At 33.8% G+C, this 16081-nt stretch overlaps 1 pseudogene; it reads left to right on the plus strand.

The window, feature by feature from the left end:
* Positions 1–1606, plus strand: part of LOC110315433 — a 15142-nt pseudogene extending 13536 nt beyond the window's left edge.
* Positions 1607–16081: the final 14475 nt, after the last annotated feature.

Consider the following 16081-nt stretch of genomic DNA (forward strand, 5'->3'; position numbering starts at 1 on the left):
AAACTTTATATGACCCAGCACAGGGGAAGGCCAAGACCAAGTAGTGGGTATGGGTGGGTAGGGGAGCAAGGGCGGGGGAGGGGTATAGGGAACTTTCAGGATAGCATTTGAAATGTAAATAAAGAAAATAATAATAATAAATAAAGAAAACAAATAAGAGAGTTAGATGGATTAAAGGATTAAGAATTTCCTGTCAAAGAGTTAGAACAAGAATTAAGATTTCAAGAATGCAACAACAGACGGGATAGTGCTTATCATCAATCACAGCCTAGGTAAGGAAAGATGAATGCACGTGAACATCCATAACTTTCATGCCATGTAGCTTGAAATGTGTATTTGGGAAGAAAGAGATTATATAACAATGAGAGGTACATGCAAATGTGTATGAGGTATACAGATTCAAGAATGAAAATATTCCTTTATGCAAACAGTGTTTTCATGAGTAATTGTATGTTTTGGTGCCTATGTATAGATACAGACAAAAGCACAACTCAAACAAGCAAAGTACATAATGCATTTCATCAACTGGCATCAACAATGATGTCTTCATACTATCCTTGTCTATGAATAGTGAATTTATGGTGTGAAGATTTGAATAAACTGAGGTTATGTATATTATTATTCATCATATTTTTCTTTTTTTCTATAATAAATTTTCTTTCTGTTCCACTTCTTATATTTTTGTTTGTGAGCCTAACCTTTAATGGCTGAGCCATCTCTCAAGCCCTCTGTTCCAGTTCTTAATATGGTATTTTGTACCATCAGAAAGCATAGATTAATACTGAGTACTCTTAAGGTAGTGGTTCCTATGGGAAAAAGGAATGGAATAGATGCTTAACACCAAATTATCTACTGATATTTTCTATAAATAATACAAATATACAATTATTACCTATGTAGTTATAATATAAGGATTTATTGACATTTGCCAGCAGATATGGAACAGTGTGTGAGGTGTCCAGATGATAAATATGCCAACTTAGAGCAAACCCACTGACTCTAAAGAACTATGTCATTTCTAGTTTATGAAGATCCATTAGGGATGGATCTAAGAAGTATGACACTGTCCTTCTCAGCGATTACAATTCTAGTATTAGGTACTTTTGTGAAGTACAAGGATACTCCCATTGTGAAGGGCAATAACTGCATTCTCAGCTACATCCTCCTCATCTCTCTAGTCTTCTGCTTTCTCTGCTCATTGCTCTTCATTGGACATTCCAACCAAGTCACCTGCACCTTGCAGCAGACCACATTTGGAGTATTTTTCACTGTGGCTGTTTCTACAGTGTCTGCCAGAACAATAACTGTGGCCATGGCTTTCAAGATCACTTCTCCAGGAAGAAGAATGAGAGGGATAATAACAGGGGAACCTAAGTGGGTCATTCCCATTTGTAAACTAATCCAAATTGTTCTCTGTGGAATCTGGTTGGGAACATCTCCTCCCTTTATTGGCAGAGATATACAATATGAACATGGGAAGACTGTTACGCTTTGCAACAAAGGCTCAGTCTTTGCCTTCCACTTAGTCCTGGGATACTTGAGCTACTTGGCTCTGGGCAGCTTCACTGTGACTTTCCTGGCTAGGGCTTCTTTTTTTTTTTTTTAAGGCTTTAGTGTTTTTAGGGTTCTTTTCTGGGTTTTTAATGTTTTTAGGAATTTTTAGACTTTTGGGTTTTTTTTATTTAAGCTTTAGGGTATTTTTTAGGGGTTTGGGGGATATATTTAGGGTTCTAGAAGATTCTTTCAAAATTTTTGGGTTTCATTTCAGTGTTTTAGGGATTTTTAGGGTCTTTTTAGTATTCTAGAATGTTTTAGGATTTTAGGTTTTTTTAGGGTTTTAGGTTTTTTTCAGATTTTAAAAACATTTTTGGTCTTTGTGTGTGTGTTTTAGGGTCTTAGGGGGTTTACTTTTAATGGTTTTACATTTCTTCTAAAATTTTAAGGTATTTTAGGGTGTTAGGGATCTTTTAGGGTTTTTAAAGATTTTTAGGGATTTTTAGGGTTTTGGGTCTCTTTAGGGTTTTAGGGACTTTTTAGGGTTTTAGGGCTTTTAGGGTCTTTTTAGGGTTCTAATTTTTTGATAATTCTTGGGTTTATTTTTAGGGTTTTCGGTTATTTTTAGGGTTTTAGGGGTTTTAAGGATTTTATTGATTTTAGGGTTTTTTGAGGGCTCTAGTTCTACAAGTATAAGGTATTTTCGGGTTTTACAGGTTTTTTAGGGTTTTAGAGTTTGTTTAGTTTTTTTTTTTTTTAACAAAAGGATTTTAGTGTTTCTTAAGGTTTTAGGGTTCTTTTAGTGGGCTTTTTTTGGATTTTTTTTAAGGCTTTAGGTTTTTAAGGTTTTTAAGGGTCTTGAATTTTTTAGAGTTTTAGGGCTTTTTTTAGAGTTTCAGAGTTTTTAGCAATTTAGGTTTTTTTTCTAGCTTTAGGGTTTTTATGGTTCTTTATAAAGGGTTTTACTGTTTTTGAGGGGATTTAAGTGTTTTAGTGTATTTTTAGGGTTTTGTGGGATTTTTTTTAAGGCTTTAGGGAATTACTTTAGCACTTTAGAGTTTGTTAGTGTTCTAGATATGTTTTAGAATTTTACGGGTGGTTTCTTTTTATTTTACTTTATTTTTAGCAATTTAGGGTTTTTTAGGGTCTTTTTAGACTTGTTGAGGTTTTGTTTTAGAAGTCTGGGGGATTTTTCTGTTTCAGAATTTTATAAATTTTATTAAGTATTTTAGGGTTTTTTAGTTTTTAGGGTTCTTTTAGGGTTTTTTTTTAAGGATTTGGGGTTTTGTATGGTTTTCAGGGTTTTTTTAGGGTTTTAGGGGTTTTTAGTATCTTTTTAGGATTCTTGGGTTTATTTTAGAATTTTGGTTTTCTTAGGGTTTTGGGTTTTTTTAAAGAAATTTGGGGGTTTTTAGGGTTAGGGTTCTTTTAGGGATTTTTAAAAGTATTTTAGGATTTTTTTAAAAAAGTTTTTGGCATTGTTTTAAGGCTCTAGGTTTTTTTTAAAGGGTTTTAGATTTTGGGGGTTTTAGGTTATTTTAAAGATTTTATGGTTTTTTTTTAGGATTTCAGGTTTTTTTCAGGGTTTTAAAAGGCTTTTTGGCTTTTTTGTGTTTTAGGGTCTAATGGTTTTTTGGGGGGTTTATGAGGGTTCAAGAGTTCTAGAATTTTAAGTTATTTTAGGGTTTTTCATTATTTTTTTTTTGTTTTTTTTAGGCTTTAGGGTTTTTTTTCACAGTTTTGGGATGTTTTAAGATCTTTTTACTTTTCTAGAAATTTTTTTAGAATTTTAGTTTTTTATGATTTTAGGGTTTCTTTAGTTTTTTTTTAAAAAAGAGAGAATTTAGGATTTTTTTTAGGTTTTAGGGTTCTTTTAGGGGTTTTAATGTACTTTAGGATCTTTTAGGGATATTGGATTTTTTTAAGGCTTTAGTTTTTTTAGGATTTTATGTTATTTTTAGGGTTTTAGAGTTTTTTAAGGTTTAGGTTTTATTTATGTTTTTTATGGATTTTAGGGTTTTTAGGGTTATTGGGTTTTTTAAGTCATTAAGGATTTTTCAGGGTTTTAGGGTTTTTAGGGTCTCTTTAGGGTTCTAGATGTATTTTTAGAATTTTAGTTTTTTTACGGTTTTTGGGCTTGTTTAGTTTTTTAAAAAAGAATTAAGGGTTTTTAGGTTTTAGGGTTCTTTTAGGGTTTTTAAAGTATTTAAGGGTTTTTTTGGTTTTTGCATTTCTTAAGGCATTGGGATTTTTTTTAGGGTTCTTTTACTATTCTAGAATTTTGTTTAGAAATTTATGGTTCTTTTAGAATTTTTAAAGGATTTTATGGTTTTTAATGTTTTGTTTTTTTAGGGTTTTTAATGTATTTTAGGTTTTTTCACATTTTGGGTTTTTTTTAAGGCTTTAGGGTTTTTCAGGGTTTTCTTTTTTTAGGGTTTCAACGGGTTTTTGTTTTAAGTTATTTTTAGGATTTTAGGATTTTGTATGGTTTTAGGTTCTGATTTTTCTTTTTCAGGGTTTTTGTTTCATTTTTTTTTCAGTGTTCTAGAGCATTTTTTAGAATTTAAACGTTCTTTTTTAGGATTTTAGGTTTTTATAAGGGTTTTTAAGGATTTTAGGGATTTTCAGGCTTTTGGGGTCTTTTTAGTGTTATTTTTTAGCATTTTTTGTTTGTTTTAGGGTTGTAGAGTTCTACAATTTTAGTTTATTTTAGGGTATAAGAATTTTAAAGATTTTTTTAAAAAAATGTTTCAGGTTTTTTTTTTTTTAAGGATTTTAGATTTTTTAGGGTTTTAGGGTTTTTTATGGTTGTTAAAGAGTTTTAGGGGGTCTTTTGGGCTTTAGGGTCTTAGGTATTTTTAAGGTTTATTTTTAGGTTCTAGGATTAATTGAGAAATTTAGGGTATTTTAGGATTTTATGGTTTAAGTTTTTAAAAGGATTTAGGTGTTTTTAGAGTTTTGGGGTTTATTTAAGCTTTCTATTTTTTAAGGGTTTTATGTTTTTTTCTTTTTAGTTTCAGGTGTTTTTTTAAGGTTTTAGTGTCTTAGGATTTTATGGGTTTTTTTAAGTTTTTAGGTTTTTTGTAGGGTTATAGAGTTCTAGGATTTTAGGTTTTTGTTTTTAATGATTTCAGAGATTTAGCATTTTATGTTTTTTTTAAGGATTTAAAAAATTTTTAAGTTTTTGGGGTTTGTTGTAAGGGTTTAAGATTTTAGGGTTTTGGGGGGCTTCAGGGGGTTTTAGGGTTTTAGAGATCTTTAGCGTTATTTTAAGTGTTTTAGGATTTTGGGGGATTTCATGATCATAGGGTTTTTTCAGGGTTCTCTAGTGTTTTTTAAAAGTTCTGATCAAAATACTTTTCACTTATAATCAAATATCTTTTGCTACAATTATCACTTATCATTGTATTGATTTTACATTCTTTTATTATTAATCTTAAAATTCAAATTGAAATTAAAGTTTTGAATGAAACAAGTAAGAATTCAACATTGGAAAGTCAGTACAATAAGTTCTTATCTTTCATTGAATATATATACATATACATATATTCATAATATAATAAACATAATAATGAATAAACTGTTTCTGTTTTAGTATTTCACATCTATTTGGTTAAGGCAACAGTGTGAAAATTGTTGCCTCTGTCTCCTGAGTGCTTAAACTAAAGGATATTTACCACCAATCCAGGACACACTGCTTCCTTGACCACAAACATTATAGGCAATTATAATGCTTCCAGGATGTATCTTTTCAGAAGGTTGGATGTATCTTTTCAGAAGGTTTGAAGGACTGCATTTTGTAAGTTTTGTAAATACATGCATGAGAGACATTTTATATATAATATTTCTTATGTTTATGTTAAAAGAACTAACCTAGAATTTCCCATTTTTTATATTCATCAATCAGTTCAACTATCAATGCAAAACTTAAATCTTCAAGTATCTGACATCAGGAAGAATGGCAAGATAGAATGTATTGACAGACATTATACATATTGGGTTCTATGTGGAGGTCCTTGATCAACTTGAACTTGAACTTTGTACAAGAAAATAGGAATGGATCATTTTGCATTCTTCTACATGCCGACAAACAGTTGAACCAGTACCATTTGTTGAAAATGCTGTCTTCTTTTCACCAGATGATTTTGTACTCATTGTCAAAATTTAAGTGACAATAGGTATGTGGGTTTATTTCTGGGTCTTCAATTCTGTCCCATCCTTTTGGCCATGACTAAACATAATCAAAAAATAAGAGTTATAGGCTTGCCAGTAGTGTCTCAGCACCATGGCTAGTACCTCTGTAAGTTCTCATATATCATATCAGATATTCCAGAGAGGAAACATTTTTTTCAAGGTTCAAACAGTCTGAAAACAATTTTCCACCATCTAATTAGTGACCCAAATGCAGCAAAGGCTTTATTGAAACATTTTACTCAAAGCTAGACACAAACACTTTATTATTATTTACTTAAAGACAGATATAAAGTCTTCACTGTACACTAAATTGAAGCCAGGAATAAAAGCTTTCCTTTACACATCAATAAAAAAGAGTTAAACTTTATAAAATTACTACTGTAACTCTACTGTGATTATTACACACACATGAGTGGATCATTGCTTTCAATAATAGTGATTTTATCAGAAAGGGCCAACAAGTTACCTCATAGAAGACAATCCATGGTCACTAGTGTCCACAAAACATAAACACATTTTCTAGTTCCATATGATTAATAATAGTTTAACATCAGTCATTGAAACTATTAAAAGTAAAAATCTTAAGGAAATACTTTAAGGGTCTGTAGAGAATTCTCAGAAGATAAGGATACTTGCTGCCCTTACTGGTGTTCAATGTTCAGATTAAAACATTCATATCAGGTAGCTCAGAACATCCTGTAAATCAAGCTTCAGGGAGATCAGAAATTCACTCATGTGCACATACCTCTACACACACACACACACACACACACACACACACACACACACACACACATTAATAATAAAACAAGATCTTAAAAGTTCACACTTCATTTTAAATGTTCCAGTACAAAAGCTGATGACCTCCTGAAGCATTGATGAGTGGACTGGTTCTGACATTACTCTACAACTTGCCAAGTATGGAAACATTGTCCTATTTACCTTCCTTTGGTTGCCATGCAACACCACAATGGTCTAAGGAGCGAGAATTTCCCTAGGAAATCCAAGATGAGAGAAGTAAAAGCTGAAGATCTGATCCAACTAGAGGTACATCCTTCCTCCTTGAATGTGATTTCAGTAGTTTTGACAACTGGTCTACCTTGAAGCCAAGACAAAGGTGAGTCAACAATAGGTGGGGCCTCACTTTTAACAAGACTGCATAGTTATGTATATCTCTGACCATTTACTTAAATATAATCATTTGTCTAGAAAATCAAGTTGGTCAGAGGGTGTATTTGGATATTATTGCACTACGTTCTTCCTTCCATTGTGACTATATTCAATAAAGTTTCCTTCTATAATCTTCCACACTACTTGTTTCATTAACTGTACTACTGAAGCCAAGAGGTAGATCCAGGTTGTTAAAGCAGCACTAGCTGGCTGAATCTAGGCTCTGAATCTGAAAACGTAGGTGTCATCATTGATTAGTATTTTTATGGACAACAGAGAGTTCCCTAATGCAACTTCTCTCATCTGATATCAGGTAATAATTTGTTGTTATAGTACTTGTTGCCTTCAGTACTTGCAAAGGGTACATATTCACTTAATATGATCATATTGAAACCATGGACACATAACATCTCATTTTTCTAGTGTGTTCAGTGTTAAGCACATTAATTTTAAAATATCTTAAATTGAAGATGCCAGAAATAAGTGTATACTTGTAAATTTTTCCAAGTTAGGAAAGAATATATTAAAACACCATTCTTTCCAGCACTGCAAAAGCAACAGCAGCAGAAGCAGCAACAACAACAACAGCAAAAACAAGCACCTTGCAATGTAAAAGTATAGGTTTGATAAACAATTAAGTCAAGTTTAATAGTTTCCCTTTATGCTACATGAAATGTTCTTGTTTAGTTCCTGATATAATTGACTTTATACTGCATTTTATGCCCAAAATAGTAAAGAAGTCACTAACATCTATAACAATGAAATGTTCAAATTTCCATATTAACATTAGCCTTAACTATGATATCTAATTCTGTGTTGATACTAGTTTTGTTAGTGTTATAAAGAACACAAAAGTGATGAATTGTTGTGATATATAGCCACTGCAGAGTATGCTGTTGGGAAACTGATGTAATACTCTTTCTACTAACTTCTTCATCATTCATAAATTCAAGAAAATGATTTCTTCTATATGAGCATATGTTATTTTGAAGGTCAATCATTGTGTTACATGTTGCTATCTAGAATTCATAGTATATAATGTATTTTGAGGTAATTTATAGTGGGTGCCTTTAAGCACCCTCATATTCACTTAAGACACTGAGGATACTTTATTTATTAGATAAAAAATCATTTAAATGTGAAGTTTTACTCAATCTTGTCATTTGATGGGAATTGACAAATCACAGTAACATGAAAAATAAAATATTTTTACGTAAGTGATCTTTTTCAAAGTACCTCTATGCATAGCATGATAAAAGTAGCAGCTTGTTTGTGATATACATATACTAACCTACAAGACTGAATTGATTTAATAATAGCCTTAAACAATACCTAATTCTTCGAAGAGATATGTTTCTTATAAGATGAAAATACCCAAATATTTATTTGCAATTGTGAAGATCCACTGTTTGAAACAAATATCTGGAGATATGCTTATTCAAGAAAAACCTTGGGTGACTTATAAAACTGACATAGTCATATACTGCACGGAGGATGATCACCATCACATCCGAGTATATATTCATAATATTAAATCTACAGAGAATGTGTTTTTTCTTTCCACTAACATTTAAATGGATAAAGAATATAGCCTCACTAGATCCTGCAGTAGATTGATTCTTAGCTTTTGGAAAAACCTCCATATTAAATTCTATATTGACTGCAATAGTCACAAACCTGCCAGCCATGAATAGTGTACCTGTTTCTTTACATGCACATCTACATTTGTTTTAGACAAATACATTGGGGAATAAAATATGATAAGTTGATAAAAGAGATAATACTTATACTAGATATGTAGATAGATGAGTATACCGATGTTCTGATGGATAAAACGAGGAGGACATGAATTGACAGATGGGAGTGAGGAAGTCTAGTTGGGTGGGGATGGGGAGTTGAGCATCCTCCCAGAGATGGGGATGGGGAGGAGGCATGGGATGTGTAACAGTCAGAGGGTNGACCCAGATGGGGATAAAATCTAGATTGTAGTAAAAGATTAAATAATAATTGAAAAAAGAAAGAAAGAAAAGAAAAATGTTCCTACCACCAGCAATAAAATATTGATCACTGAGGGGATAATAAAAGTTTTTGTATATATACTCCATGATTTATTTTTCATGTCTGTGGTTTTTGTATTTGTTTATATGCTAAGAGAGAAAATGAGCAGCAAATATATGTTGGAAAGTACAACAAATCTAAGTGATAAAAAATACTATTAAAATATATTATATGAAAACCAGAAAAAAGTAATCTATCTAAATCTTTAAAGAAAATACTTTACTGAACAGAATTACAAACATTTTGTGGAGTCAAGAAATATTCAGGAGCTTATGAATGTTGAATTTGTCTTCTTTCTGTGTCTTTGCTATATGAACAGATTGCTATTTGTCTTGACACATTTCCTTGTGAGTGACCTAGAGAAACTGGATTGTACTATTTGGTCTGTAATCCAATATCTGATTGATCTAGAATTTTACTTGGCAGTCAAAACACTGCCAGGACCTAACTTTATCTATTAAAATTATGAGCCAACTGTGGACTGTACAAAGGAACTAACAAACCAGATAAATTTTGATACCACTTGTGAATTAACAATTTTCTTCACATTCCAGTTCATTCAGCTTAACTCTTGCAGTACATGGTAATAATTGATGTTTGTCTTTCTACTCACAGTAGTGAGAGGTTTGCCTTTTACAATACCTTTGAGTCCATCATAGGTAAGGAAGTCTCTCATATGTATGAAATCATGTCATTTGTGATTCTTATGTATATTAGTCACCATGGACAGATTCCAATTTTATTTGCTTTTTATGATGTCAAATTTATCTCAGTAAATCAAGGAAGTTTACCCTACTCGGTTTCACTTTTTCCGTATGTTCAAGAAAGAACCTGCCTTCACCCGCTTCCCACATTCTAATTGTTTGCCTATGAGACTCTTTTATAATGTTTTAAAATATCGTCCATAATTCATACATGGCAAACAACAAATATTCAAAATCTCACCTTGTGTTAATATGATAAATAACTCTATGCTGTACCAGGGTTTTCTCTTTTTCATTGCTAATATGTGTGTTAACTGCAAATGAAAGCTTTTCAATGAATAAATAGATATTAAAAACATTAAAGTTTATGCAGATATAAGAATGATCCTTGGGGACTGTGTAAGAAAAGATGCTTAGAGAAAGGAAAAGGAAACTTCACTAGAATTTTTCATCTTTAAAATTAGAATTCAATTATTTTCATAGTGAAAGATCTTACAATAACTTCCCTTCTCATATCCTTTATACTGCCTATCTAATCCACAATATCTTATCTCATAAAAATATAATTCCAGATATGAAATACATTGTCCAATGACATAGCACAAATAAACAACCAAACCAGAGTAGAGCACAATAAACAGACAATCAAATAAAGGATATGGAATAATACAAGAGAATCAAAGAGACACAAAATTATTAAAATTAAATCAAAATATAAAAATCTAACATATAAAAAATTAAAACAAAAACATAAACTAAACACTAACATACAACTTGAAGCCAAGACAAATATAAAAAATAGCCCACAAGATTCCCAGCAGTAGATGGCCAACAAAAAATATGAACTGAATTGTACTTTTCATCTGTCCTATTGATTTAGTATATTAAGCTAAATATGGATTCTTCTTAACTTCTATCTTGTACATTATACTTTGGTATTGAGATTCAGCTTACGTTTAGAAGTTATTTGCTTTATAGGAAAGATATTGGGTTGAGACACCCTTATTGAATAACAATAAATTCTGGACACATAGCAGTTCAATCCCTTACACAACACTTCAATCACATACATAACACCAATAATATTGGTTCACTGACAAATCACTTCTGAATCTGCACCTGCTAACTGACGCTGTTCCACAGCCTGCTAAGCATGGTTTCCACCAGGAGGAACCTCTTCTCCCAGGAGTGTTTTTACTCCTTGGTGCAAAGTTTAGATAGCCACTTTCTCTCCAATAACTGTGTGGATTGGGGCCGACCAAGATCACAAAATTAGTGGAACAGCTAGGACAGGAACCTTCCAGTCCAACATCTGTACCCACAGATTGGGCTGTACAAGAGTCCTATGTTCACAAGTTCTGCCAGGAGAGAGCTAGTCTTCCAAGAGTGCCGAGAGGTTTACAGACCTATAGTAGGAACAAGCTCCAGGCAGAGACAGCTAGAATATCTAACACTAGAGATAATCAGATGGCAAAAGGCAAATTTAAGAATGTTACAAACAAAAACCAAGATTACAAGGCAACATCAGAACCCAGTTCTCCCACCACAGCAAGTCCTAGAATCCCCAACTAAGAAGAAAAGCAAGATGTAAAGTTAAAAATGAAGTTTCTAGAGGATTTTAGGGAGGACATAACTCCCTTAAAGAAATACAGGAGAACACAGGTAAACATCTAGAAGACCATAAAGAAGAAACACAAAAATCCCTTAAAGAATAGTAGAAGAAAACATACATATAGGTGAAAGAATTGAACAAAACCATCCAAGATCTAGAAATAGAAGTAGAAACAATAAAGAAATCACAAATGGAGAAACTCTGGAGGAAGAAAACCTAGGAAAGAGATCAGAAGTCATGAATGGAAGCATCACCAACAAAATACAAGAAATAGAAGAGAGAAGCTCGTGCACAGAAGATACCATAGAAAACATTGACACAACAATCAAAGAAAATGCAAAATGCAAAAAGATCCTAACTCAAAACATCCAGAAAATCAAGGACAAAAGAAGAAGAACAAACCGTTTTGCAAAATGTATCTTGGGAATTCTAAGTTTCTGGGCTAATATCCACTTATAAGTGAGTGCATATCTAGTGACTTATTTTGTGATTGGGTTACCTCACTAAGGATGATATTCTCTAGATACATCCATTTACCCAAGAATTTCATAAATTCATTGCTTTTAATAGCTGAGTAGTACTCCATTGTTTAAATGTACCACATTTTCTGTATCCATTTTTCTATTGAGGGATATCTGGGTTCTTTCCAGCTTCTGGCTATTATAAATAAGGCTGCTATGAACATAGTGGAGCATGTGTCCTTATTACCAGTTGGAAGATCTTCTGGGTATATGCCCAGGTATTGCTGGATCCTCGGGTAGTACTATGTCCAATTTTCTGAGGTACTACCACAATACCACCAGCAATGGTTCCTCTTTCTCCACATCCTCACCAGCATCTGCTGTCAACTGAATTTTAATCTTAGCCATTCTGACTGGAGTGAGAAGGAATCCCGGGGGTGTTTTGATTTGTGTTTACCTGATGACTAAGGATGTTGAATTTTTTTTCAGGTGTTTCTTAGCCATTCGGTATTCCTCAGTTGAAAATTCTTTGTTTAACACTGCACCCCACTTTTTAATGGGGTTATTTGAATTTCTGGAAGGAAGACCATCGTGTGGATACTTCATTCCTCCTTAGAATAAGGAACAAAATACCCATGAAAGGATATAGGCACATAGACAAAATTTAGAGCTAAGATGAAAGGATGGACTATCCAGAGACTACCCCATTTGAGGATCGATCCCATCATCAGCCACCAAACCCAGATACTATTGCACATGCCAGAAAGATTCTGCTGAAGGGACCCTGATATACCAGCCTCTTGTGAGGCTATGCCAGTGCCTGGCAAACACAGAAGTGGATGCTAACACTCAGCTACTGGATGGAACACAGGGCCCCCAATGGAGGAGCTAGAGACAGTACCCAAGGAGCTGAAGGGGGATGCAACCCTGAAGGTTGAACAACAATCTGAACTAACCAGTACGCCCTGAGCTCATCTCTCTAGCTGCATATGTAGCAGAAGATGGCCTAATCGGCCATCATTGGGAAGAGAGGCCCCTTGGTCTTGCAAACTTTATATGATCCAGCACAGGGAAATGACAGGGCCAAGAAGTGGGAGTGGGTGGTTAGGGGAGCTGGGGCAGGGGGAGTGTATAGGGAACTTTTGGGATAGCATTTGAAATATAAATAAAGAAAATATCTAATAAAAAAACATTAAAAAAAAAGAAGAACAAACCGAAGGATAATATGTATAGAAGAGAGTGAAGAAACCAACTTAAAGGGCCAGTAAATACCTTCAAGAAAATTATAAAAGAAAACTTTCCTAACCTAACAAAAGAGTTGCCCATGAACATACAAGAAGCCTACAGAGCACCAAATAGATTGAATCAGAAAAGAAAATGTTCCTGTCACATAATAATAAAAGAACAAAATTCACAAAACAAAGATTATTTAAAGCAGGAAGCGAAAAATGTCAAGTAATATATAAAAGCAGACTTGTTAGAATTACACAAGACTTCTTCCCAGAAGCTATGAAAGCTAGGTGATCCTGGAGAGATGTCCTACAGACTCTAAGAGAACAAAAATGCCAACCTGGCTACTATACCCAGCAAAACTTTCAATAACAATAGAAGGAGAAACCAAGATATTCCATGACAAAAATAAAATTTACACAATATCTCTCCATAAATATAGCCCTTCAAAGGGTAATAAATGGAAGAGTCCAACACTAGGACAGAAAATATACTCTAGGAAAAGCAAGAAAATAGTCTTTTAGCAAATCAAAAAGAAGTTAACCACAGCAAAATACGCATAATTCTACCTCTAACAACAACAACAACAAAATAACAGGGAGAAACAATCTTTTTACCTTAATATTGCTTAATACCAATGGAGTCAATTTCTCAATAAAAAGACATAGACTAACAGACTGGATACATAAACAGGATGCAACATTTTGCTCAATACAGGAAACCTACCTCAATGAAAGAGACAGACACTACCTCAGAGTAAAAGGCTGGAAAACAATTCTCCAATCAAATCATCCCAAGAAACAAACTGGAGTAGTCATTCTAATATCGAATAAAATCAACTTCCAACCTAAAATCATCAAAAAGGATAACGAAGGACACCTCATACTCCTCAAAGGAAAAATATACCAAGAACTCTCAGTTCTGAACATCTAATGCTCCTAATTCTAGGGCACCCACATTCATAAAGGGAGAAACTTTACTAAAGTTTAAGCACCCATAATATTGTGTGATTGAAACAGACTTCAACACCCCACTCTCAGCAATGGACAGATCATGGAAACAGAAAGTAAACAGAGACAGCAGGAACTAACAGAAGTTTTGAACAAAATGAATTTAACAGATATCTATAGAACATTTTATCCTAAAACAAAAGAATATACCTTCTTGTCAGCACCTTATTTTACCTTATACAAAATTAACCAAATAATCAATCACAAAACAGGCCTCAACAGATACAAGAAGTTTGAAATAATGCTATGTATCCTACCAGATCACCATGGACTAAGAATGGTCTTAAACAAAAACATGATCAATAGAAAGCCCACATAAGCATGGAAGCTGAATAACACTCTACTCAATGATAATTTGGTCAAGGGAGAAATAAAGATATTAAAGGCGTTTTACAGATTAATGAAAATAAAGCCACAGCATACTAAAACTTATGGGACACAATGAGAGCAGTCCTAAAGGGAGAATTCAGAGCTCTTAGTGCCTTCAAAAAGAAACTGGAGAAAGAGCATACAGTAACAGCTTGACAGCACACCTGAAAGCTCTATAACAAAAGTAAACAAATTCACCCAAGAAGAGGAGGTGGCAGGAAATAATCAAACTCAGAGCTGAAATCTTCCAAGTGGAAACAAAAAGAACTATAGAAAGAATCAAACAAACCAGGAGATGGTTCTTTTGGAGAAAATCAACAAAATAGATAAACCTTAGCTAGACTAGCTAGAGAGCTAGTATCACATTAACAAAAATCAGAAATGAAAAGGGAGACATAACAACAGAAACCAAGGAACTCCAAAAAAGTCATCGGATTGTACTACAAAAGTCTATACTGACCAAAACTGAAAAATCTGGATGAAATGAACAATTTTCTAGACAGATCCTAGGTACCAAAGTTAAATCATGGTCAGATAAATGATCTAAACATTCCAATATTCCTTAAAGAAATAAACAGTCATTAATAGTTTCCCAAACAATAAAGCCCAGTATTAGATGGGTTTAGTGAAGATTTCCTTAAGACATTCAAAGAAGACCTAATACCAATACTCCTCAAACTATTTCACAAAATAGAAACAGAAGGTACTCTACCCTATTGGTTCAATGAAGCCACAACTACTCTGACACCTAAACACCAAAATGACCCAAAAAAGAAAGAGATTTTCAGACCAATTTCCCTTATGAATATCGATGAAAAAATACTCAATAAAATTTTTCCAAACCCAGTTGATTCAGGACTCCTCAGAGTCCGGCTTTCTCTGTGATCCTTTGCTTGTGGGCTCCTGTAAACCTGAGATTCTGGGTGTGTCAGAGTTCTTGGCAGTCAAGCTCCTCTGAGACCCTGAAATATGGGTGTGACCCATCTCCTGTTATCCTGGGATCATTGAAGTTGGCAGACATGCCCATGTTCGCTAGAGGACTCTCCACATGATCTTAGGATCACTGGTGAGTAGAACACAACAGCTGCTCCAATCCNATNATGATGGGCCTGTGACAGCAGGAACAAGAACACCAGAGCCTTTTCTGAGCAGAGGCTCAGGTTCCTTTTAATCAGTTAAGGTTTACCTTGGTTTTAAATAGACCAGACAACTCCATGGTTCACAAAGGAGACACCACTTCCATGGACTGTAACACACCAAGGATCTTAGGACAATAGGGTCCCAGGATAAGAGAAGCTGGGTCACACTAGTATTTCAGTGTCTCAGAGGAGCTTGACTGCAAAGAACTCAGACACTCCAAGAATCTCAGGTTCACAGGAGCCCACAATCAAAGAATCACAGAGTAATCTGGACTCTGAGAAGTCCTGAATCAACTGGGGTTATAGGAAGGACAGACTCCAATCAGATATATTGAGGGCAACAAGCACTAGAGACATTCATATGGCAGGAGGCATGCATAAGAACAGAAGTAACAGAAACCAAGGTTACTTGGCAACATCAGAACCAAACTCACCCACCATAGCAAGTCCTGGATACACCATCACACCAGAAAAGCAGGACATGGATCTAAAGTCACTTCTCATGAAGATGATGGAGGACTTTAAGAAGGAATTANTGGAAATCACAGGTAAACAGAAGACTTTAAATTGGAAACACAAAAATCCCTTAAAGAGTTACAGGAAAATGCTTCCAAACACTACCAAAAGGAGATGGAATTGA

This window comes from Mus pahari, unplaced genomic scaffold (assembly GCF_900095145.1).
Source record: "Mus pahari unplaced genomic scaffold, PAHARI_EIJ_v1.1 scaffold_7552_1, whole genome shotgun sequence".
Classification (NCBI taxonomy): Eukaryota; Metazoa; Chordata; class Mammalia; order Rodentia; family Muridae; genus Mus; species Mus pahari.